The 27325-nt window shown below is 38.5% G+C and overlaps 1 long non-coding RNA gene across 1 annotated transcript; it reads right to left on the reverse strand.

Annotated features, from left to right (window-relative positions):
* Positions 1-767: 767 nt before the first annotated feature.
* On the reverse strand, positions 768-26614 carry LOC131495137 (uncharacterized). The gene is made up of 4 exons (XR_009253786.1): positions 26377-26614; positions 22225-22314; positions 4312-4418; positions 768-1026 (listed from the first exon to the last, which is right to left on the reverse strand). It is a non-coding gene; the product is annotated as an uncharacterized LOC131495137 (long non-coding RNA).
* Between the last annotated feature and the right edge of the window lie 711 nt (positions 26615-27325).

The raw sequence follows: 27325 nt of genomic DNA on the forward strand, positions 1-27325 counted from the left end.
TGTGCCTCTCCTATCCCCCAACTCCCCCATCCTTGGCCCCACTCCCAGAAATTAGTTGTTCCGATACTTACCTTTTTATTCTTAATTCCAGGGTCACAGATGTACAGGTCTTATTCATGAAAAAGGCTAGTCTCTTTACTGTTATGCCTGTTCCCTACTTCCACTTTTTCTTCAAGAAACTTCCATCATCGCTAAAATCTTGGAATAACTTAAATATCTGTTTTTAAGTTTCAGGCCATTTTATAAACATGCTGGTATCTTTTTCATATTTTGGAAAAAAAGCACTCCAACTTTATCTTTTGCTTTTAGTCACATGAATGTATTTGCAAAGAGATATCTCCACTCACCATCTGTTTTTCTTTGCTTTCTACTGATGTGTCAACCAGTCAACAATAGGCTTTTACACGAACATTCCAAAAAACACAAATTGTTTCCACAAAGGTTACCCATGACTTCCCGGCTGTTTAACATAATGGATTTGCTTGAATCATTACTGGATGCTTCTTATAATTTCACTAATTTCTTTTCTCTACTCATGTCTTAAATGTTGGTTTAAATTAATGATTTTACTCATGACTGAAATAATATGATCTCATACTGGATGATCTCATACAGTCCCTGGTACTGACCATCATCATAATGGCCATATTATCTCTGATATGTGCTCATAGACTCATATCCAACTCCCAAATGGACATTTTCCTCTGGATATTCTACTAGCATTATATCAGTTCTCCACTGCTGTATAATAAGCCATACTAAAATAATATCTTTAAAAAACAACAATTTATTTGCTTATGATTCTGTAATTTGGAGCTCAGATGGGTGGTTCTTCTGCTGGTCTGGCCTGAGGTCACTTAGGTGGCTGCAATAACCAAATGGGTTGGCTGGGGATTGGCTAGTACAGAATGGCGTCATTCATGTATTGGGGGGTCTCATCTCAGAATGCCGGGATGGCTGCAACTCTCTCTCTTTATGTTCTCTCTAGTCCTCAGGAGGCTAGTTTCTTCACAAGGTGATGACAACCTTCCAAAAAGTTGAGAATAGAAACCGTAAGACCACTTATCGTGGGGACTTACCAGTCACATGTTACTTCTGCCATATTCTCTTGGTCAAAGCAAATCATACAACCAGCTATATCTTAAGAAGTGGGAAAATAGACTCTATGTCTTGCTAAGAAAACCTGTAAAGAATTTACAACCATATTTAAACTATCACATACACCTTATATTTAACATCCCCTAACCACTGTTCATCATCTTCCTTAAATTTTCTAATACTCCCATATTTTCTTTTTTAATTCACATGGTCTCCCAGGCCATAAATCTAAGAGCATTTATTGACAACCCTCTTTTGTTTATCAAGTCCAATCAATCTCCAAATTCTGTCAAGTTTATCACCTCACTTTCTCTCAAATCCATTTTTTCCTTCCTATCATGTTAGCTTCAAGTTTTGTATGGATCTTCGGATTGAAACTCCAATTTGGCTCTGTAATCTACTTGCAAGATTCCTGCTAGGGTGATCTATCTGAAGTGCAAAATGATCATAATGAATCAAAGTAGATGTATACCCTTTTTTTAACAAACTTATTTTTTAATGTCTGTCATCTGAATCTCATTCCCATGCTTGATTTGTTTTACCTCTTTCTGCATTTTTCCCCCCTCTTGCTGTTGAAGCTGGGAAGAATTATCACTGTTTCCCTAGCCTGTGGCTGCTGGGGTGCATAACCATAGCAGACATGCCTACTACAGACTTTGAATCCAAAGCAAAAAGTGGCAGCAACACCCAGTCTCCCAGGCAACAGTACCAAGAGTGGCCTCCGAAGTCCAATGCTGGGAGTTCCAGCATCCATCAGATGTAGGGCATCGGCGTTTTTGTCCAAACAGTTTGATGTCATGGTCCTGCCGTGTTTTGTTCCTGCCTATTTTCTGAGCCTCATTCTAGTCTTCTACATAATTCTATGTACCACCCAATGGCTTTTCAACATATTGGTTTTTCTTTTTCTCTTAAAATTGGCCAGGGTTGGTTTTTGTTGCCTGCAAATCAGAATTTTGCATGCCTCCTGCAATTTTGCCTCATATCTTTCAATGAATCATTCAAGAACTAATGTCGAGTAAACATTTATTGAATGAATTATTGAACCTGGTGTCTGACTTGGAGGGGCAGGCAATCTATAGAGGGAGAAGAGACCCATAAACATGAAAAAGTTCCATGATATTGTTGTCAGTAGTTTGTAGTTGGATACATTGTAAATTACTTTATGAAGTTCTCTCTGGGCTTTGGCATGTGTTCTATGTTGGTGCTGTTAAAGAAAAACCATTATATAGGCTTGGCCCTTAGGGCTAGCATTTAAGAGAGTTCAAGGATGCATAAAATTATTTTAATTTTAAGAGAAAGACAGTGGTGCTCTCTTTTCTTAATAAAGTGTTGGTAGAAAGTATAATTTAATCAGTTAAGCCTTGGACTATTATACAATGGCAAGAAAAACAAACAGCTACATTAAGTGCCACTCTGTATTTTATTTATTTTTTTTTAAATGTTTATTTACCTATTTTTGAGAGAGAGAGAGAGAGAGAGAGAGAATCCCAAGCTCAGAGCACAGAGCCCAACACAGGGTTCGAACCCATGAACTGTGAGATCATGACCTGAGCTGAAATCAAGAGCCAGACGCTTAACTATCTGAGCCACTTAGGTGCCCCTCTCTATTTTAGAGTATAACAAATTTACTCTGACCCAATCCTCTTGGCACAATATGGTTAGAATCAGTTAATTAGTGACCGACATTCATTCATAATTCTAAATGACATTATGGAATGTCCAGAAGTTTCCAGTAATCTCATTCCATTTTAGCTGATTCCTGCTGAGTTAAGTTTTCATTGGTAGAAAATACAAAGATGCATGTTATTTGTTACTAAATAAATGAAGCAAGTAGCAAGTATAATAGTAGTTCCGAAAACTTTTATAAATAGTATCCTTCACTTTTCATTCCAGACTAATATGGCCTTTGAATTCATTGTGCCTTTGAATATATGTGCTGGCAACACTTTATGAACCAAAGAGATCAGGGAAAATCTATTAGAAATGCAAGACTTGATCTGGGTTGTGACACATGACAAAGATTTAGATACGGATATGCAGAGAAAGACAAAGGAGGTCATTAGTGAGTGGAAAGACAAAAGAGGTCATTAGTAAGTGGAGAATGGAATGGGCAAGATATATGGAAGAGGGACTGTATTTGGCATGTTAGAGTGGAAGTAAAATCCCAGTTCAGTTGAGGAGTATTAAAATAATGTAGTAATTAGAGAAGGGGTTGGGGAAGGTAAAGTTAAGGATAAGGAATAGCCATCGACAATTTGTGAGTGGAAAAGGAATGGATGTAGTGTATAGACAGATTAATTTGACAGTCATGTGCATGATGGATGGAAATGAAGAGATATTGGAGTCAAGAAGAGTAGGTAAGTTGGTTAATGCAATTATTACCGCATGGAGTTATTGTCATTATCAGCTCACAAAGATCTGGCAGTGAGTCAGGTAACAGTAATGGAAAAAAAGCAGAGAATTTTAAAGATGTTATGAAGCATAAATTCACAGAATTTAAAGATCAGACATGGAAGGAAGTCCAGAGAAAAATAAATGAAGAGTTAGAGACTTAGTAGCTTGTTGGTTTATTAATGTAGAGAAGCATGGCTTCACTAACACATGTGAAGTCAGAAGAGGACAATTTTAAAGGCAAAAAGACAAATCCGTTTGCAGATATGTTGACTTTGAACACGTAAGTGGAAATGGTCAAATTCCATTTGTATATTGTAACCTAAAAGAGGCACTCTGGGCTATAAATTATCCTCATAGAGAAGATGGTTTGGTCTGGGATGAACGAACTAATGAGAAAAGTAGATCTCTGGGAAATGGCCATTCATTAGAGATTGGAGGAGAACAAGAAAGCAAAGAGAACTGAGAAGGAGCTATCTGAAAAAACAATGGAAAAGTGAAAATGGAATCTGGATTTGGAGGGCTAAGCAAGAATGGATACATTAGTATTGTTAAATTCTATTCCAGCATTTCCCAAGCATCCTTAAGTTTATTGCATTTTATCTGTATGAATTATCTGCCACTATAGAACAACACTCCCTAAAACAAAAACAAATATTTGCTATAGCAAACCATTTCTGCAGGTTAGGAATTCAGAAGTAGCTTAGATGCAATGTTTTGGTTTGGGGTCTCTCATGAGGTTATAAACATGATGGCAGCTGAGTTTGTAGCTATCTGAAAGCTTGACTGGGGTTGGGGAGTTTTGCCTCCAAGATGGCTCACCCACATGAGTAGAAAGTTGGTACCGGTTGTTGACAGAAGAGCTCAGTTCTTCTCTACATGGATCTTTCCAGGGGGTACTTTGCTGTCTCTGAAGCATGGCAGTGGACCTCATCCATAGCAAGTGAGCCAAAGAGAAAACAGGAGAAAAAAACACAGTGTCATTTATGACCTAAGCTGAGAAGTCCCACTCCATCATTTTTTGCAATATCCGACTGATTAGACATAACAGCCCTATTCAATATCACAGAGGACTAGACAAAGGTATGAATAGCAGGGGGTGAGGATCGTTGAGGGCATTTTAAAGGTTGGCTACCACAACATGCCTCTTCCTGTCACCAATCAGAAACTTCGAAATATTTAGCCTTTCCTATAAAACTACTGACTTCTAAGAAATCAAGTTGATGAAAAATTTCCTAAAATAATGAGAATACCCTTTTATAATTAATTCTTTTCTTCTTTCTGGCTCATTCGTTTTTCATCAATACCTGCTCTGAACTTGTAACTTGGAATGCAGTATTATGAAGTAATTGGTTAAATCCATGGGGTCAGTCACCAGACGCCAACGTTATCCTCCTTAATGAGACATTTAATGTAAAGCAGATGGATTAGTGATGTTTCCAGGCTCATTTGTTGATTATTAATGCTTGCTTTTTTTCTCTTCCCAAAGCATGTAATCTGCTTTAAAGGCACATTGATTTTTTAAATTTTATTGTAATTTTATATTTATCCTTTTATCATTTTTTTAAGGAGGCTCCACACCCATCACAGAGCCCAACATGGGCCTTGAACCCACGAGTCCAAGATCAAGACCTGAGCGGAGATCAAGAGTTGGATGCTTAACTGGCTAAGCCACTCAGGTGCTGCTATCCTTTTATCATTCTTAAATGCTCTTCCAGTATGATAAATAAGCAAGGCCTTAATTAATTAATTAATTAATCAATTACATTAATATTTAGTGAAAACACAAATGGCATTTTCAAAATAAGCCATTCTTCTCAAATTTGAATGTGCAGAAGAATCACCCAAGAAGCTTGTTTACAAATGCAGTTTTCAGGGCCCACCAATAAAAATATACTCAGTAGGTCTGGTACAGAGCCCTGGAAATGGAATTTTAAATGATTAGTCAAGATGATTCTGAAATAATAAAAAAAAAAGATGATTCTGAAATAGGTGATCCACAGAATGATAAAGTGTTGCATTCTTATGAAACACTTTCATTAACTTATAATGTTTATATCCAGCATTTTGCCAAATAAATTGGAGAGAATAAAAGATTTCTGAGAAAAGTAGCTACCAAATTTTCTTAAAATAATATATTTTAGGCACATACCTAAGGGAAGAACAGAACTTTCCATAGTTACTAGCACAGGCTTGAAGAAAGAGGTAATGTGCAAAGCAGCAAGGTGTGGAGATAATACCAGGGTTTCTCCCAGGGTAATTGTAAGGATTAAATAATTAACATGAAGTGCTTAGAACAGTAACAGTCACAGAGTAAAATTTTCATAAAATTTTCTTGATGATTTTGACGCTCTACATTTTATCGTTTAGACTGGACCAGAACATATATTATTCTTCTCTTGGAAACAGTGGTTAAAGATGACCACCCATTAATCAGTTAGCAGGAACTAAATATTGCTGTCAGATTCTATTGTGTATATACTCTTAATAGTTTGCAGTACATAAATATGAAGAGTGAAGTGTATGTAGTTCTTATGTCAATGAGTTCAGACATCTTCCAAAAATACCTAGCTGCTTCAAGCTGAAAAACACAAAAGAGAAAAACAAACAAAAGAACTTCTGTATTAGGGCTTCCTAATACAGGTTTCCTGGGGCTGCTGTGACAAAGCACCACAACTTTGGTTTTGGTTTAAACAACACAAATGTATCCAAGAGTCACATGCTCTCCCGACTGAGCCAGCTAGGTGCTCCTCCCCTATTGTTAACATACTAGTACATTTGTCACAACTAATGACTTGTTATTGATACATTATTAGCAAGTAAAATCCATACTTTATTCATATTTTCCAAGTTTTTATCTACAAGTTTTTACCTAATATCCTTTTTTCTGTTCTTGGATGCTATCTTAGGTACCATGCTACATCGGGTCCTCATGTCTCGTTAGGTTCTGACAGTTTCTTAGACTTCAGTTTTTCACGATACAGACAGTTCTAAGGAGTACTGAGCAGATGTTTTGTAGAACCTCATTGGGGTTTATCTGATGTTTTTCTCATCATGAGAATATGGCTGTTTGCTGAGAAGGAACCTAACAGGATTTTGAGGGTCATCTAAAATGTACAGGGGGAAAAAAAAGCCCATCAAGTAGATTATATAGTCTCACAGTTCTGGAGGCTGAAAGACTAAGATCAGCCTGTTGGGAGTGTTTGTTCCTCCCGAGGGCCATGAGGCCCGTTCCAGGCCTCTCTCCTTGGCTTGTAGATGGCCTTCTCCTCCCTATATGTGTCTGTGTTCAAATATCCCGTTCTTACAGGACATGCTGAATTAGGGTTCACCCTTGTGACTTCATTTTAACTTAATTACCTCTGTAAAGATACCAGGGGTTAGGATTTCAGCATATGGATTTGGGGAGGACACAATTCAACCCCTAACAGACTCTCTCCAATCTCCTTGCAAGGTTTTGTCTTGTTTACAGACTTTCAGATTGGGATTGAGGGTCCCTAATGAGCAGATTTAGAATACACACATGCACACATACACACGTACAAAGATAGTCAAAGCCTGCTTTTCCCACATACTGCTTTTTTTTTTTTTTTTAATGTTTATTTATTTTTGAGAGAGAGAAACAGAGCATGAGCAGGGGAGGAGCAGAATGAGAAGGAGACACAGAATCCAAAGCAGGCTCCAGGCTCTGAGCTGTCAGCACAGGGCCTGATGTGGGGCTGGAACTCACGAACCTTGAGATCACGACCTGAGCCAAAGTTGGACACTCAACTGACTGAGCCACCCAGGTGCTCCCCCACATACTACTTTTGTAATAAAGCTTTTTTTTTTTTTTTTTTGAGTAGATGGAGGTTGTGGTAAAATTGGTGATATAAAGGAGTGAAGTATCTTGTCCTTGCCCCAGCAGGGCTTACACTCACAGGGCACACAAGGAATAAATGTGTAGAAAAAAATGAAATAACAGTACAGAAGCGTCTATGAGCTGAATTGAATTCAGCTGAGAGTGTGGCCGCATGATTTGGGTGTAGCACAGAGGAGGTGCTCAGTAAACCATATTTCTTGCTACTTCAGCGCTAACTTGGTGTTCTTTCAGAAAGACTTCATATGCAATAAGAATGGGCTCTAAGCAGAAAGAAAAGGCCAGTAAAGTAAAACACGTAGGGCATCTTTGTCTGGAGTCGGTTCTTTTGTTTATAATCTTAATAACAGGGACGAAGTGGTCAATCATTTTCACTTTTTAAGTAAATCAGATTAGAAAGTCTTCCCTTTCGTTATTCTTATTTTCTTTGGCTCTGAATTTGTCTCTTTTAATATTGTCCTACTACTATACATCACATTGTAAATCTTTCATTTTTTTTAATGTTTATTTATTTATGAGAGAGAGACAGAGAGCAAGCAGGGGAGGGGCAGAGAGAGGGGGAGACACAGAATCTGAAGCAGGCTCCAGGTTCTGAGCTGTCAGCACAGAGGCCGACACGGGGCTTGAACCCACAAACCGTGAGATCATGACCTGAGCCGAAGTCAGATGCTCAACGGACTGAGCCACCCAGATGCCCCTGTAAGTCCTTTCAAATAGATTTTGGAACAAGATGAGATATAAATACAGTAAAATGCTCTGAAGGAATTGTCTTATTTTGTTTGCCATAAGGAAAATACTTTTAGAGGTCAAGCTTTCAAAAGCTTGAAACTATAAACAAGAAATATGAGCTAAGGAAAGGTCAAATACTGGATAAAACTAAATCATGTAATTTGGATAAGATGTGTGTGTGTGTGTGTGTGTGTGTGTGTGTGTGGTGTGTTATGAGAGAGTAGAATTGTGTCAATTTAGTCGAGGGTAGGTTTACTAGGAGAAAAGGTCACCAGTCCATAGCTGCATGCACTTCATAATAAACCAAGAAACAGAAGTGAATAATAGTGATTTATGGGATTCCTCTTGATCCTGACATTTCATTATTTTTATACGGAAATAACGTTCCTAGTGCATGCTTTTCCTCATTATGTTTCCTCATCCTGCTCTGAAATAATATATACATTGCCATGAACCAACTCATTTTATAGTTTTCTGACTTCTATCAGGAAAATAGTTGTACCATAAACAAGGTTCTTGATCTGTTTTTAATTGTGTTTCTGAAGGTATGAAAAGGAATGGCATGAATATGAAACCTAAGACTCAAACCTTACTTCTTACAAATTACGCACACACACACACACACACACACACACAAACCATTCCACTAACTGGTAAACACAGTTTTGAAAGAAATAACAAAATTAAAATGATAAACTTTGTTCTTCCTCTTTAGCTGAATTTTTACACCAAAAATTTAATTATGCTTTTTTTAGAATTTTTTTTAATGTTTATTTTTGAGAGAGAGATAGACAGAGAGCATGGGAGGGGCAGAGAGAAAGGGAGACACAGAATCTGAAGCAGTCTCCAGGCTCCAAGCTGTCAGAACAGAGCCCGACATGGGGCTCTAACTCACGAACAGTGAGATCATGACCTGAGCTGAAGTCAGACACTCAACCGACTGAGCCATCCAAGTGCCCCTAATTATACTTTTGAAACAGTATGATTACTTTTTTTTTTTTCCAACGTTTTTTATTTATTTTTGGGACAGAGAGAGACAGAGCATGAACGGGGGAGGGGCAGAGAGAGAGGGAGACACAGAATCGGAAACAGGCTCCAGGCTCCGAGCCATCAGCCCAGAGCCTGACGCGGGGCTCGAACTCACGGACCGCGAGATCGTGACCTGGCTGAAGTCGGACGCTTAACCGACTGCGCCACCCAGGCGCCCGAAACAGTATGATTACTTAAGAACTAGAGAACAGAGCTTTATTTGTAGCAAGATTTTAATATGGTTCTCCTCATTGCCTACCAGTTTTTTGTTTAATATGGAACTTTGTCATAAATGATTCAAGGCACAGAATTTTAAGAAGGATGAAGAAAGTTTGTTGGGTCTGGCAAAAATCTGTGGCCTATATATTATGATTTGGCTACAAACTCATCACATGGTTATGACTCTGACCTCTAGTCTGCCATTTCAGGATAGGAGTGTTGTAGTCAGATTGGACACAGGATTAAATCTTTATTTGACACTCAGTTGGAAGAGGTACTTTATCTTTCTAAGCCTCAATTTCTCCATCTGTAAAATGAAGACAATGATACCTATCTTATAAGACCTTGAAGAGAATAAAATGAGATAATAATATATGTGACCAATGCTAGGCATTATCTCTCGGAGCACTTTCCAAGCATAGTTCAAAGGCTAATTGAATGAAATGAGAGTGTTTAAAAATAAGACTTATTGAAAATTAGACTTGGAGGGAACAGTGGTAGTTAGATTGGCCAATGCCTTCTCCAAGTAAACATCTTTTGACTTTATAGCTTCTGCTCTAAGATTGTCGGTAAAGAAGTATTCGCCATCTGCCAGTGTGGTTGGCTCAAAGCTGAACTGTTTTAATTACTACCACATTTGCTATGTCATTTTATGAATAAAATATTGACATGCTGCCTCTAAAATCACATTGGAAAAGGAGATCACGTTATTGCGATACAAGGCTGTGGACTTTACACTCGCAATGACTATGGTTCACATGGCAGGAAAATATGGCAACCCCATGGTATCTAAGTGAAATATCTCATGCCTGGGAGTGCATCCTTTATAAAACAGATGGTTCTTTGTTGAAAACAAAATATGATTATGGTGTTTGCATGCAAGAAATTTTATACTATCTAATTATAGGAATCAAACTAGTTGTAACTGTTTTGGTGTGCAAAGCTTCTTCAAATCTGTAGGAAAATTTTGTACTCTTAACTCTATACAATTGAGAAAAATGAGATACAGGTAAACTATCACTTTAATGAATACTATTATGATGACCAGATCTACGAAACAAGACTGTTTGCAGGTTCAGACACACGATCCGTTGTTAGTGTATCCTGTTAATTTGGCTAGTCTGGCTTCAATATATACTACTGAGCCAAAAAGTTAGCATAACTGATGCTATGTTCACTAGGCCCTTTCTAGTTAAGACTTTAATATTTATTAATATTGCCTTGACATTTATCATTGCATTGTAAGTGGACTTCAATGCGGCAAATGTTTCTTTAACAGATATGAGGCAAGAATGACTATCCTTGGTTTTAGAGAGGGTATAGGGATCAGGTAGATCAGCAGAACTATGAGGGGGGATGGGAAGAGGGAAAATGGAGAAGTTTCTGAGTGAGCTATCTTTAGTTGATAAATGAAAGTAAATAGCCTCTATGTCAGTACTTTCAACAGAGGTAATTTTTCCCGGGGGCGCTTTGAAATGTCTAGCGATATTTTTGGTTGACACAGCTCCAGGAGAGGTGGCATTGGCATCTCTTGCGTGAAGGCCAGGGATGCTGCTAAACGGGACAGCCCCTCACCGCAAAGAATTATCTGGCCCCAAATGTCAATAGTGCCAAGACCGGGCACCCTGCAACTTGCAAGTCTGAATTACATCCCCTTATATACATTGTATGAATCGACATATCTATTTCAGTTGGACTTGTAATGTAATAAAGCAATTCTTACATTTTCTCAGTTTCATTCATATGGGATTCTACTCAAATTGTATAATTTAAAAAATAGTTGCTTTCTGAATGTCACAAGAAAACAACATCTCACAGTCATAAAACCTATCCTGCACAAACAGTAACCTTAGTCGTTCTCTAAATATAGCAGAAGAGGAAAAATACGCAGACACCAAGTTTGTAAACACCTTAAGCCCATTTGCATCCCTGAAGATTCTATGGACGGCTCTGGGCAATAACAGAAAAAACCAATCAACCCATGGGACACGGAGTTATGGTGATTTAAGTTGTAAATACTGGGGCAATAGTAAAGACAATTAAATTGGGTGCAATATTGAAGAAATGGCTGGGAGCTGGAGCAAATCAGCTTAGCCTGGGGGGAATTAAGGCTCACGAGTTAAAAATAGGAAAAGCAGCTCCAGAAACAGAGCTGAAAGGAGATTAACCATCAGACCCTAGGCTGTAGACTGTAGTCCCCATAATTCTCATGTTTGGTCAGTTATTATTACGCAACCATAAAATCTTAGTGCCATTCAACAATAAGTGCTTATTTTCCATGCGTCAGCTTGTTGACTGGAGTTGGCTGATCTAGACTCAGATGGATGGTTCTGCTTTAAGCTCAGGCTTGGCTACGGTTGGCTCCACTTGTTTTTAATCTGGGGCAAACAGGTACGCAGAATTCTTTTCATGGCAATGACGGAGACTCAGGAAGATAATTGCACAAGCACGTTTCAAGCTCTCGCCGATAGTGCAAATTCTAAAGACAGGGAAGAATACTCCTGTGGAGGTAGAAAGGGGGATGGACACTTTAAAACAATAATGAAGTTTGCTACGTCATTTATAACTGAGCCCAGATTTTTTGAAGCAGTATAGCTTTTGTGTATTCAACTGCAATATCTTACTTTCAATTCTCGGAAAGAAAAGATGGCCCAAGTAGTGAGTAATGGATTCCCGGGTCTGAATATCACTCCCTCTTTCTACCACTGATTGAGAAGCTGAGCAGATCAGTTTTTCTGCAGTCTCATCTCTACCATCTGTTACATGTAGATAACATTTGCTGTTGATTTACTCTTGCATGTCTTCCAAGAAACAAGGTAACTCAAATTTGCTAGAAAACCTCCGTGGAAGGCAGTAATGAAGGACTCATCATTATCTAATTCTTGAGCCCCGGTCATTTTTCTGCACATCCTTTGATGTTATTTAGAATATTTTCAGAATGGAGGAAAAAATTTGTCCAGACAAGCGTTTGATGCTTTTCCTCATCTCTCTCTCCAAAGGATACTGCTTTGAATTTGTTTAGCGTTTTAGTAAATCCATTAACCTTTCACCTGAGACCTAGAGAATGGGCCTGATGGTTTAATTCCATTTCCCGAGGAATTTAAAACCACATCATAAACGGCATCGTGTTAGACATTAATTGTGATGCATTTTCACACCAAATTCAGAAGCAGGATAATGAAAGTAGAGAAAATAGTTACTGGAGAAAGCCAAAGGAATTTGTCAGTCTTGGCTCGTGCTAATTTTGGCACAGCTGGGTTAACTCCTGCTGATGGAAATGGTATGTACTTTTACAAATATCCACTTAAAATAAGCTTGTTCTGTATGAACTTGCCTGTATGAGTTTGCCACCTATAACCTTTATTTAATCTGTGACAGTCTTAAGTCTATTGGTTTCTCCATATGCTATAATGTTCACAGTTTGGAATTAAAAGGAATACCACAGAAAGAACGATCTCAGTTTCTGAAAAGAAGGGCTAGTTGTAAAAGTCAGTCTGCTTTTCTGTTGCCTCATTTCATTGCCTGAATCAATCCTGAAAAGCAGGAAAAACATTAACAGCCTCAGCAGGTTACTCTGAGGGGAGAAAAAAAAAAGAGACTTCGTTTCCTTTATACCCCACACAGGTGTGATTATCGCTGGGAACGGACACCCCAAGAGGCAAGAGCTGACTGGCGCCTGACCTGCTATCTACCACCCGGATAGCACGCCTCACCTCCATACTTTCCACCACTCACATCAAACCTAGGATAGTGCCTACCTTGTGCCTTAGCTCATGTTCTGCCTGCTCTCCAGCACCTGAACATCAAGGTCCACCTGAGGGATTCGGCATTGTGGGTGTCCACGGCTCATTGTTCTGCAAACTGACCTTACAAAGGTTAATCTTATAACCAGGTTCATTGCCTCCATTTTCTTTTATTCGATCAAGGATTTCTCTCCAGTCCAATTTCCCATATTGTTGAGGTACCAGAGGACCTTATCTGGTTAAGGAATTAAAGTCTCTGATGAGCAATAACTTTCAGGAAAGGGAAAATGTGAATGCAAATTCCAACATTTCTCGCAGATGTCATTTTATGAAAACAACGTTTTATTAGAATTATCTTAGGGGCACCTGGGTGGCTCAGTCGGTTAAGCATCCGGCTTTGGCTCAGGTCACGATCTCATAGTTTGTGAGTTCAAGCTCCGCATCGGGCTCTGTGCTGACAGCTCAGAGCCTGGAGCCTGCTTCGGATTCTGTGTCTCCCTCTCTCTCTGCCCCTCCCCTGCTCATGCTCTCTCTCTCTCTCTCTCTCTCTCTCTCTCTCTCTCAAAAATATAAATAATAAACATTTTTAAAAAAGAATTAAATCATTGCCTAAGTAAGTAAGCCTTTATTATTTGTGAGATGGAAGTAGGTGAGATGGGAACAGGCAATGGCTAGTGATAATACGACCTCCACTCTGTGGTATTATAGTGGCCATTCATCAAAAGATATTACTTGGAATTTCTTGTCTACTAAATTGGAGACAAGAATAAGTTTGGACAGAGAGCTATTATTTACCTTAAAAAAAATCCGAGTTGCTGGTTTTCTATTTGAACTGGAGTAATAGTTTGTTATTTTCCTAAATAATATTCACCTTTTTGTATATAGTGTACATGGTACTCTGTTGCTTTTCTAATTCTTTTAGGTATCTGTAGTTTTATTATATTTTTCACTTATAATACTATTTACTTCTGTTGCTGTCCACTTTTTCTTGATTTGATTTACTGAGGGTTTCTTTCACTCATGTCACTCTGTAATTATTTCAAGCACTTACATTAAGTGATTGATTCTAAATTTTCTGTTTTCTGACACGTTTGGTTTTTGTTTTGTTTTGTTTTTTAGAGAGAGAGAGAGGGAGAAAGAGAACGTGAGTGGTGGGGAGGGGAAGAGGAAGAGAGAGAAAATCTTAAGCAGACTCCATGCCCCAGCACAGAGCCCAATGCAGGGCTCAATCTCCCAAACCTGAGATCATGACCTGAGTTGAAATCAAAAGTTGGATGTTTACCCACTGAGCCACCCAGCACCCCTAACTCATTAGTTTTTACCTTTACTTTTATTCATCCCGTTTGATGCTTTCCTAAAAGTTGGTCTCCTTGGGGCCCCCTGGGGGGCGCAGTCGGTTAAGCGTCTGACTTCAGCCAGGTCACGATCTCGCGGTCCGTGAGTTCGAGCCCCGCGTCCCGTGAGTTCGAGCCCCGCGTCAGGCTCTGGGCTGATGGCTCGGAGCCTGGAGCCTGTTTCCGATTCTGTGTCTCCCTCTCTCTCTGCCCCTCCCCCGTTCATGCTCTGTCTCTCTCTGTCCCAAAAATAAATAAAAAACGTTGAAAAAAAAAAAAAAGTTGGTCTCTTATTAATGTGTTTTGCTTTACATTACTTTGTTTGATCATGAATCCTTTTATGCCTAATGAAAGTGTTTTATGTATTTTGTCTTTTTAAAACAATAATAGCAGTTAACGTTATAAATTTATACCTGAATATTTAGAGATGTAATCAACATATCGGTCACTTGGTCTGTACCACATATTCTTTTCTAATAGTGCTCCTGCACAACCCTTAATGAGTAGGAACTTGGGGCCCTATGGTCCCAACTGATTAGACAAGGGTGGGCATCTTATTCAGATGTACCTGTTTTCATCTTATTCTCCAGCTCTCTTCTCTATTTTTCTCAGCTTGAAGATCATATTTGAAAAAGTGACTCCAGTCAGTGTCTGCTAGACGTGAAGTGGGATTTAAGAAAAAGCCAGAATTGGAGCTACCATGTTGAACCCAGCATCACCTGGAATGGAAAAAGCTAGGCTGCAGGTAAGCCTGTGCACAAAGAGAGGAAGAACCATGCAAGGTGAGGCAGAAAGATAGAGAAAGTGGTCACTTTGATTCTTGTAAGATTTCCTCTTCTTTCTATAGTTTGGCTTCTCTTCTAGACTTTAGTTTCCATTTTACTTAAGCTAGCCAACAAATGCTTCCTAGCACAAAATGATTCCTAGTACAGTAGGAATCTCCCATTGTATTTTAAAACAATTTAGTCATTTTTAAAAATTATTTTAAACTTTAAAAGAATTTTTTTAAATAGTGACTTTTGTTCATATGTTAGCCTGTGGGAAAACTAGACAATGAGTTCATCTATCTGTGCTACAGTTTATCTAGTAACAGTAATTTGAATTTTCAGTAAAGTTCCTGGATTTCTCTTCTCCTTTCAATAACACTCATGATTATTTTAATGAAATGAAATAAGCAGTTTAGATGGAAAGGCATGTATTAGTTTCCTATTGCTGCAATAACAAATTAATGCAATCCTGGTGGCGGAAAACAACACAAATTTATTATCTTACATTTCTGCAGGTCAGAAATCTGAAATGGGTTTTATGAACTAAAATCAAAGTGTTAGCACAGCTTCATTTCTTCTCGAGGCCCTAGGAGATAATTACTTCCTTGCCATTTCTAGCTTCTCAAGTTCACTTACATTCCTTGGTTGTGACCCTTTCTTCCATCTTCAGAGCACATTACTCTGAGCTTTGCTTTCACCATTTCATCTCTTTTCTGCTTCTCAGCTTCTGTCTTTCTCTTACAAGGATGCTTGTGACTGCATTGGACCCACCCAGATAAACCAGGATCATTTCCCCATTTTTATAATCCTTATCTTAACCACATCTGCACAATCTCTTTTAGCATTTAAGGTAATGTAGTCACAGGTTCTGGGGATTATGATGTAGACATCTTTATACCCAGCCTGTATAAGAGCATTAGATTAAAGGCTATTTATTCAATGTCAGTTCTATAACTTACTGATCTTAAACATGTTACTTAAATTCACTGTGCCTCAGTTCATATATCTGTAAAGTAAGGGACTTATAGTAATCACTTTTTACAAACTCTCTTCCTAGGCTAAAATTCTTTTTCTGTGCTACCATGAATAATACATAAAATAGCACTAAATTGCCAGCATAATCTTGAAGATGGTTACTTTTTCTCAAGAGTATTTTAATAATTTTAACTACTAGGTTTCTTAATTTTGGGAAAGCATTTCAATGTTCCTTCTCATTTGACAAGAACAGCATACTGCTTCACTGTATATAATCATTTTGTACTTAATGACAATTTTCTTCATTCTTATTCAATACTTCCTTTCCTTTCTAATGCTTCTTTTATTCCTTCCCACTCATACTATCCCACCTCCTAATTCTTTTGGCTAAAAAAAAAATCTTGATCTAGAAAATCTAATAGATGGTGTCGTTTAAGAAAGTTTATTTTAAATAAACATTCCATTGTTTTTCTATTATCACTAGCTTTTACCTATTCCCTACCCACCCGTGGTACCAAGGGGACATACGTTTGATAACATTTTTTTATTTTTATTTTTTAAGTAATTAAAAAACCACTGGGTTAAAGCATGGAGAGCACTGGTTAAAAGGTAACATTAAGGAGTTAACATGCTAAGTTATTATTAACAATTACAAAATTTTCTCATAGTGAGTCTATTAGATTAGCCAATCTACTCTCTAGTACCAAAGGAAAGGGGGAAATAAAGCAGACACATTTCAGGGGAGGTGGAGTGTAAAATATTCAGGAAAGCACAATTGAGAAAGGATGTTACCGTGGAAAAAGCTAAGAGAGAGCTTTAGAATCAGAAGAGGGTCTGACTATCAAGAGGCTGGCTATGGTCTCTGAATAAATCTCCTTCACTGCCCCATTTTGCTTAGAGTTGCTGGGAACATAACACTGTCCTACTTTTGTCTTCATGGTTTCCCAGGGAATGTCTGTGAGGAAGAGCAGTCATATAAAACATCTGGTTTTCCTATTTAAATTTCAGATGTGAACTAGATAATCACAACCAACAAATCAGACAACCTAGAAGAAATGGATACATTTCTAGAAACATACAATCTACCAAGACTGGATCATAAAAAGATAGAAAATCTAAACAGACCAATTATTGGTAAGGAGATTGAATCAGTGATCAAAACCTCCCAACAAATAAGAGTCCAAAACTGAAGAGTTTCACTGGTTAATTCTACCGAACACTTGAGAAAGAATTAATACTATTCCTTCTCAAACTACTCAAAAAAAAATTGAAGAAAAAGGAACACTTCCAAACTCATTTTCCAAAGTCTATGTGTGACAAATCCACAGCTAACATCATATCCAATGTTAAAAAGCTGAAAGCTTTTCTAAGATGAGCAACAAGACAAGGATGCCCACTCTCATAACTTTTATTTAACACACTACAGGAACTCCTAACCAGAGCAATTAGGTAGGATATAAAGAAATAAAAGTCATCCAAACTGTTTCTATTTGCAGATGATGTGATACTGTATGTTTAAAAAAAATAACCCTCTAAGGACTCTACCAAGGACCTTTCAGAACTAATACACTACAACTAATAAATTCAGTAAAGTTGCAGGATACGAAGCCAATTTACAAAAAAAAAAAAAAAAAAAAATCAGTTGCATTTTATATGCTAAAAACAAACCATCAGAAAGAGAAATTGAGAAAACAATCCTATTTACAATTGTACCTCAAAAAATAAATACCTAGGAATACATTTACCCAAGAAGATGAAAGATCTCTACGCTAAACACTATAAGACATGGATGAAAGAAATTGAAAAAGACACAAATAAATGGAAAGATACTCCATCCTCATGGACTAGAAGAACTGATGTGAAAATGTACTTACTACTCAAAGTAATCTACAGATTCAATGTAATTCCTGTCAAAATTCCAATGGCATTTTTCACAGAAATAGAACAATCGTTCTTAATTTGTGGGGAACCACAAAAGACTGTGAATAGCCAAAGCAATCTTGGAAAGAAGAACTAAGGTAGAGGCATCACACTCCCTGATTTCAAACTATATTAAAAAGTTGCAGGGGCGCCTGGGTGGCTCAGTTGGTTGAGCATCTGACTTTGGCTCAGGTCATGATCCCACAGCTCATGGGTTTGAGCCCCATGTCAGGCTCTGTGCTGACAGCTGGGAGCCTGGAGCTTGCTTTGGATTCTGTATTTCCCTCTCTCTCTGCCCCTTCCCCGCTCGTGCTCTGTCTCTCTCTCTCTTTCTCAAAAATAAATAAACATTCTAAAAAGTTTTTAAGAAGTTACAGCAATGAAAACAGTTTGGTATTGGCACAAAAACAGATATAGATCAATGGAAGAGAATAGAGTCCAGAAAGAAACCCGTGTATACATATGCTCAATCAATTGACAACAGAACCAAGAACATATAGTGCAGGAGGGTCATATCTTAAATAAACGGTGTTGGGAAAACTAGAAAGTCACATGCAAAAGAATGAACTGTACCCATATCTTACATCGTACACAATAATAAACTCAAAATCGACTGAAGACTTGATCATTAGACCTGAGATTGTAAAATGTTTAGAGAAAAATACAGAGAATAACTCCTTGAAATTGATTTTGGCAGTAATTTCTTGTTATTTGACAGCAATGCAAAGGTAGCAAAAGCAAAATAGAAGAGTGGTATTATATAAAACTAAGAAAACTTTTGCATCCCAAAGGAAACCATTGAAAAAGGAAAAGGCAATCTATGATGGGAGAAAATATTTGCAAACTACGTATCTGATAAGGGCTTAATACCCGAAATATATGAAGAACCCATACAACTCAATAGCAAAACAAAACAAAAACCAAACTGATTAAAAAATGGCTAGAGAAGCTGAATTTCTCCAAAGGATGCACATAAATGGTCAACAGGTACATGAAAAGATGCTCCACAAGGCACCTGGGTGACTCAGTTGGTTAAGTGCCAGATTCTTGATTTCGGCTCAGGTCATGATCTCAGGAGTCATGAGTTCAAGGCTCTGTGCTGACAGTGTGGAGCCTGCTTGGGATTCTCTCTCTCTCTCTTCCCCTCCCCTGCTTGTGTTCTCTCTCAAAAATAGATAAATGAGCTTAAAAAAAAAAAAAAGATGCTCCACATCACTAATTATCAGGAAAATGCAAATCAAAACAACAATACTATCTCCCTCCCATTAGAATGGCTATAATTAAGGGGCGCCTGGGTGGCGCAGTCGGTTAAGCGTCCGACTTCAGCCAGGTCACGATCTCGCGGTCCGTGAGTTCGAGCCCCGCGTTGGGCTCTGGGCTGATGGCTCGGAGCCTGGAGCCTGTTTCCGATTCTGTGTCTCCCTCTCTCTCTGCCCCTCCCCCGTTCATGCTCTGTTTCTCTCTGTCCCAAAAATAAATAATAAAAAAAAAAACGTTGAAAAAAAAGAATGGCTATAATTAAAAGCCAAGAGATGACAAGCGTTGGTGAGGATGTGGAGAAGTGGGAATTCTCCTGCACTGTTGGTACTGCTACTATGGAAAACACTGAAGTTTCCTAAAAAATTAACAAACTAGAAATACGACACAACTCCACCCCAGGATACATATCTAAAGGAAATGAAAATGAAAATAGGATATTGAAGAAATATCTTCACTCCCATGTTCATTGCAGCACTATTTACAATAACTAAGACATGGAAACAACCTAAGTGTCCATGGATGAATGAACAAAGATGTGAGATAGATAGATGTATATACAATCTATCTATCTCACATCGATATAGTGAAATACTATTCAGCCATAAAAAATAAGGAAATCTTGCTGTTTGTGGCAATTTGGATGAACTGAGTGGAATAAGCCAGACAGAGAAAGACAAATATGGCATCACTTACACGTAGAATCCAAAAAATAAATAAAATTTTTAAAACAGTCAAACTCATCGACACAGACTGTAGAAAGCTAGTTTCCAGGGTTTGAGGGTGGAGTGGAAGTAGGAAGAGGTTGGTGAAAGTGTACAAACTTTCTGCTATAAGATGAGTACGTTCTGAGGATTTAGTGTAAAACATGGTGACAGTAATTGATAACACTATACTGTATAACTGAAATTTGTTAGCAGAGTAGAACGTAAATGTTCCTACTGGAAAAAAGAAAGAAAGAAAGAAATACATGAGGGGATGGATGTGTATGTTAATTAACTTGACTGGGGGAGTCCTTCCATAATGCATATGTATATCAAATCACCACAATGTACATTTTAAATATCTTACAGGGTTATATGTCAGTTATTCCTCAGTAAAACTAAAATAAAAAAAATTATCAAGCTTATGAGAGTAGTTTGAACACTTATATATTTACTATTTTTGCTTCTAAGTGGTCTCTTAATTTAGCAGTTTCCCCATTCTGTCAAATCATAGTGACCATTCATCAAAAGATATTACTTGGTAGAGCGGATATGTCTGGATCAGTTATATCCTCCCATCCCTCCTTTAGATTGGTCTCTTTTCCTCACAAATCTTTATCGAAAGTGATTTTCTTCAGCTGCTTGCAAATGTTACCATCATGAACACGTTAACATATAATGTGTCATCTGGACTATGAACCAGGAAGAAATTCAGCCTATATTTACAGTTGTTAATCAACAGGGTTGCCCTGTTTAACCCTTACGCAAAAATAGCAGTGAAAATATTCATCCTAAACATCAAGAATTTATGGTTTAATAAAATGAAGGTATAATTAAGAAACTTAGGCATCAACATTCTGGGGGTGGCACAGTCTGTTAAGTGACCAGCTCTTGCTTTCGACTCAGGTCATGATCTCGTGGTTCGCGAGTTTGAGTCCTGCATAGGGCTCTGCAATGACAGTGCGAAGCCTGCTTGTGATTCTCTCTCTCTTCCCCTCCCCTGCTCTCTCTCTCTCTCTGTCTCCCTCTCTCTCTCTCAAAATAAATAAATAAACTTAAAAAAGTATCAACATTCTGAATATAAACTAAAAAGGTTAAGGTAAATGGGCATAAATATTTCAGCTGCTATTTCTTCAGAAATGTGTCTTTCCCTAAAGAGAAAAGTGTCTGTAGCCACCGAGAGACTGAAGTGTCTGAGCCTCGTTGCCCAACTACAATTCACATGTGGCCTTCTCTTTTGGAAGAAACTCAAAGCAGTTCTCCAGCACGAGAAAACTATTCCCACAACTGTCAAGATGCTACGTCACAGCTGTAATGTCCACACTAATTTTTCCAAGGAAATTATGCTTTTATGGAGAAATTAAAGCAAATTTTTTTTTACAGAAAATCCTGAAGAACTTGACAGAATTTATGTAGCCAATTAATTCTGAGATGTAGCTACAAGCAGGTTCATTGCTTTCTCTTGACTATCTTTAGGACCAGTAGTTTCTACTGAGTCTAATTTTTAAGCCATGCAAATTACAGGAGGCTTCAGAATGCCAATAATAGCATGCTGGGGTTAATTATTGACTCAGAAGGGAGAATGTCAACTACTGAATCATCTACATATCTCTTGCCACACCTGGGGTTTTCTCTGGACGACTTCCACCCAAGTGTTGACAAAACTTGACCTTGGATACTCGCTAAGATTTGTTGGGACTATTGCCAAAGGTACTTATGTGCCAATAGGACAGGGTCCACATACATTAGCCAGGTTATTCTGCTCCACATATGGCAAGAAGGGTACTTTTTGAGTTTTTCACATTAATACTGATGGAAAGCTTCTAGACAAAAAGGCTCTTATTGCTGTAATCCCATGCAGTGCCCTGGATCCTATCCTCACGTAAACTTTAGTGCATAGCTAAGTCGAAAGACTAAGGCTCATTGATGAGTCACCTGGGAAGAATAAGCATGCCCATTTATTAAAGGTAAAATACAGGCTCACAGCCAGAATACTACACTTATACCTGCTGAATGGTCTTGGCAGCAATCCTAGTGGGGTGGGGGTGGGGGACAGGGGGTACATTATTTTCCAATTGAATTAACTGGAGCCAAAAGTACAGTTCTGACCCCAGCTGTGCTACTGATTTGTCTGGGGAAAGACACTTAACCTAGAGTCTCCCAATTCTCCTTGGAACATAAAATCATTAAGTAACTGACCTTGAAGGTTATCGTGAGGAATGATGACATTTTAAGGAGGCTTGGCTTTCGCAGAAAGGGTGCTTCACAGCAGTCTCAAAGGCCTTGGTGCTTCCACAAGGGGTGGTAAATAGATTAAAGAGAGTGAAATAACAGTAATGAAAAGGGAATTATAGAAAAAGACTAAATAATGTTGTCTAGCCTGTTAAAACCATTTCTTGCTGCTATTATCTATAATTTCTAGGTCAATTATGCTAATGTCAACCCAGGGCCTAACTGAGTTAAGGAAAGAATACAGGAAGATTTGTATTGACACGATGTCAAGAGAAGAGTGGCATGGGGTATGGAAATGCCTCATCATGCCTCCATTTGTATATAATAGTCTGCTTTGGTGCAAGCTTCTAATAGAGCCTGATGGTTAATCGTATCCCATGTGGAGTGAAACTTGTGCCTCACTAGACTACACATCCCAGAGATACTAGTTTCACAAAATGTGAGGTTGACAGCAAACTTTCACAACTAATTCTCTAGAAAGTATCCTTTAAAAGAGTCTAGAAGATTGGCCAACAGTATTTATTGAGTGTTTTCTGCATGCCAGGTCTGGAGTAGACTCTTTAGACTTAATCACAAATTATTGTCAGGTCGTAAAGCAAATTCAATGGATGAACAGAAAATATCTAATATAAAAATTGAAATGTATTAATTTTAAAAGTTAACATATAAATAAATTGTCCTGCCCATTGTCCCCTAGGAAGTCTTCACAACCCAGGAGAAAAGATTCACTCCCTAATTTCCACACCCCTTACACCTGCCATATGCAATGATGACACATATTCTTTTTTTTTTTAATTTTAAAAATAGGTTTTATTTAATCCATTATATCCAAGATAATATCATTGCAACATATAACAGATATTTTAAAAATTGAGATATTTTGTATCCTTTTTTTTTTTAACTAAGCCTGAATCTGGTGTGTATGTAGATGTCACAAAATTTATAGTCAAAGCAAGTAGATTCGAATGTCCAAGTTGTTCCAAATACAGTTAAAATTTTTCTAATAACTCAAACCAAGAACCGATTTTTAAATTTAAATCTCAATTCATTAAAATTAGGTAAAATTGATGAGCACTCGATGTTTTATATAAGTGATGAATCACTAGATTCTACTTTTTTTTTTTTTTTTAATTTACATCCAAGTTAGTTAGCATATAGTGCAACAATGATTTCAGGGATAGATTCCTCAATGCCCATTACGCATTTAGCCCATCCCCCCTCCCACAACCCCTCCAGTAACCCGCTGTTTGTTCTCCATATTTAAGAGTTTCTTATGTTTTGTCCCCCTCCCTGTTTTTATATTATTTTTGCTTCCTTTCCCTTGTGTTCATCTGTTCTGTGTCTTAAAGTCCTCATATGAGTGAAGTCATATGATATTTGTCTTTCTCTGACTGACTTATTTCGCTTAGCATAATACACTCTAGTTGCATCCACATGGTTGCAAATGGGAAGATTTCATTCATTTTTATTGCTGAGTAATACTCCATTGTGTATGTATACCACATCTTCTTTATCCAGTCATCCATCGATGGACATTTGGGCTCTTTCCATACTTTGGCTATTGTCGATAGTGCTGCTATAAACATGGGGGTGCATATGTCCCTTCGAAACAGCACACCTGTATCCCTTGGATAAATACATAGTAGTGCAATTGCTAGGTCATAGGGAAGTTCTGTTTTTAATTTTTGAGTAACCTCCATACTGTTTTCCAGAGTGGCTGCACCAGTTTGCTTTCCCACAACAGTGCAAACGAGATCCTCTCTCTCCGCATCCTTGCCAACATCTGTTGTTGCCTGAGTTGTTAATGTGAGCCATTCTGACAGGTGTGAGGTGATATCTCATTGTGGTTTTGATTTGTATTTCCCTGATGATGAGTGATGTTGAGCATTCTTCCATGTGTTGCTTGGCCATCTGGATGTCTTCTTTGGAGAAGTGTCTATTCATGTCTTTTGCCCATTTCTTCACTGGATTATTTATTTTTTGGGTGTTGAGTTTGGTAAATTCTTTATGGATTTTGGGTATAGATTTTGGCATAGATATGCCTTGTTGATGGTCGGTTTTTATTGAATTTAATGGGAGTCCTCTGTGCTTCCTGGATTTTGATGTCTGTGTCTTTCCCCAGGTTAGGAAAGTTTTCTGCTATGATTTGTTCACATAACCCTTCTACCCCTTTTTCTGTCTCTTCTTCTTCTGGGACTCCTATGATTCTGATGTTGTTCCTTTTTAATGAGTCACTGATTTCTCTAATTCTTAAATCGTGCTCTTTTGCCTTAGTTTCCCTCTTTTTTTCTGCTTCATTATTCTCCATAAGTTTGTCCTCTATATCATGGATTCTCTGCTCTGCCTCATCCACCCTTGCTGCCATAGCACCATTTGGGATTGCAGCTCAGTTATAACGTTTTTTATTTCATCCTGACTGACTTTTACTTCTTTTATCTCTGCAGAAAGGGATTCTAATCTATTTTTGACTCCAGCTAGTATTCTTATTATCATGATTCTAAATTCTGGTTCAGACATCTTGCTTGTATCTGTGTTGGTTAAGTCCCTGGCTGTTATTTCTTCCTGTTCTTTCTTTTGGGGTGAATCCCTTTGTTTCATCATTTTGAAGAGAGAAAAGGAATTAATGAGGTAAACAAATTAAAATAAAAAATTTTTTAATTAAAATTAAAAAATTAAAAACAATACACACACAAATCAAATAAATGATGCTAGATCCTAGGTGTGTTTTGGTCTGGGTGTTGAAAGGCGCTTGAGAGATTAGAGAAAAAAGGGGAAAGGGAAAAAAAGGAAATAGTTTGAAAATTTGAAAAAATGAATACACTGAAATAGAATAAAATGAAATGATGGAAGTAAAATAGAATTTGAAAAATTTTACACAAAAGTAAAAAATATAGTAGAAAAAATAAAGAAAAATATTTTTAATAAAAATTGAAAATTAAAACAAAATTTTTCTCTTTCTGTATTCAAGAAAAAGAAATGAAAAAGAGAAAAAAAAAGGAAATTGAAAATATGGACCAGCAAACAGACTGAAATACGATTGAAATTACTTCATTTTCCCCTAGAAGTCAAACTGTGATTTATAGTCCGTAAACTAAGCAGGTGGAGAGATTTGTGTTCCTGAAGAGCGAGGTTGGCCCAGTTGGGTGGGGCTTAGTGTAAAGGCTCCATTATGCTTAGCTTACTGGGCTGGATTGTGGTGGTGCTTGTAGGTGCGGATGGGTGTGCACGGGAGCGGTGAAAATGGCGTCACCTAGCTAGCAATCTCCAGTATCTGAACTCTGTTCTCCCCGATCAGTAATTGCGTACCTGTCCTTTGACTCCGGCTTCTGTCCACTCCCTGCTTTTACACTGTCCATGACCAAGCCCCAGGCAGCACCTCCCTCCTGTGTTTTATCTCAGATGTGGCTGTTTTTCCCAACCCTTATTTCTGAGGGACTGTGGCTCTGACCCATTTTGTCCCTCTGTGGAGGGTCTCACCAAGCAATGGCTGGATGCCAGCCACACCCAGGAATGTTCGCAGGACCGTTCTGGTGCCGATGCCCAGAGACTGGGGCTGGCTGCCAGCCCACCCCAGAAAAAGTTCACGTGATCGCGTAGCAGCAGCGTTTCAGGAATTATGGAAAATCACAACACACATCTGGCACCAGGCTTCACTCCTAGCGACCTTGTTTCAGCACCAGCGAATGTGGCTGTTCCGTGGGGTCTGATGGCACCTTTGTCAGCTGCACGGCCTCTACCAAATGTCCTCCCAGCAAGGGAACCGCTTTTCCCCTTGTGGCCTGAGAACTGCCTGGGCTTCGCTCTGCTCCTGGGGATTTGCCCTTCTCATCAGAGCATCGCCAGGTATCGAGCTGCGGAGTTGCAGACTCTCCGCTCCCCTTGTTTATAGAGTCTTAGTGGCATTTAAACCCTCTCTTTTCTCCTTTCTCCCTTTTCAGTTCAGTCCCTGTGGCTGTTTCCACTTCTCCACTTTCTCTCCAGATGTTTTTTTTTTGGGGGGGGTGCTTTTCCCAAACTCTCCCCCCACACCTCCCCCGTCTCCTTCCTGTCTCAGCCCGCAAAAGCACCTCCCTTCCCACGGCTTCTCTGTCCCCCAGTTCACCTCTCTGTGCCACATACCTGCTGAGTTCCGTGGTTCAGGTTGTGCAGATTGTTGTGTTATTCCTCAGATCAGTTTTCTAGGTGTGCAGGATGGTTTAGTGTTGGTCTGGCTGTATTTCATGGTCACAAGACATAAAAAAACTGCCATGCTGTTCTGCCATCTTGGCTCCTCTCCCTGATGACACATATTCTTAAACTCAGGTACATGGGTCTTTGTCCTGTGACAGCCTTCCCAGCACACAAATAAATTTCCCTCCACATAGGAAGCTATCTGAATAGGGCAAAGAATTCTTCCCTAATAACTGGACGCTTGAGACTGGGTAGGACAATTAGGCCATTCCTTTTGGAAAAACCCTGTCTTCCTTACTATGGGGCCCAGCATTGGTGTAACTTTATCTGAATGTGCACAAGTTTTTGTTGACTCTTGTGTAACCTGGGAAAGGAAAGGAAAGGAAAGGGATGAGCACCTTGATATGTCAGCACCATGTTGGTTCAATTTTGACATGTAATGTAGTATGCATAGTATGCATTCCTAAGTGGGATCTGTAAGCACGGCCTCCATGTTCAGGGTGAACACCCATTGACGACTGTCTGGGTATTGTGGATGGGGAGACAGTCCTCTGCTCACACGTTGCTCTAAGAGGTAAATCCGGGTAACATTTGGGTGGACAATCCCTACACCTCCTCGGCCAAAATAACTATTTGTTCTAGCCTTTTTCTCACTTTATTTCCCAGCACTATCTGGCAACTGAGTAGATGTATTTCCAAGAAGTCTAAGCTCCATTCTCTGATATCTCTCTGGATTCCCCAAACCCCCACGAGTGTGTTTAGCTTCTTCATTATCGGCTGTAGATTTTCTTCCTGGGAACAATTTACCATGAAATGTCCATTTTCCAGACAAGCAAAGCAAAAAGATGTGCACAAGTAGAAAATAGTAAAAGGTATTAAGGTAGAGGATGAATAGTAT

The sequence above is a fragment of the Neofelis nebulosa genome, chromosome 14 (assembly GCF_028018385.1).
Source record: "Neofelis nebulosa isolate mNeoNeb1 chromosome 14, mNeoNeb1.pri, whole genome shotgun sequence".
Classification (NCBI taxonomy): Eukaryota; Metazoa; Chordata; class Mammalia; order Carnivora; family Felidae; genus Neofelis; species Neofelis nebulosa.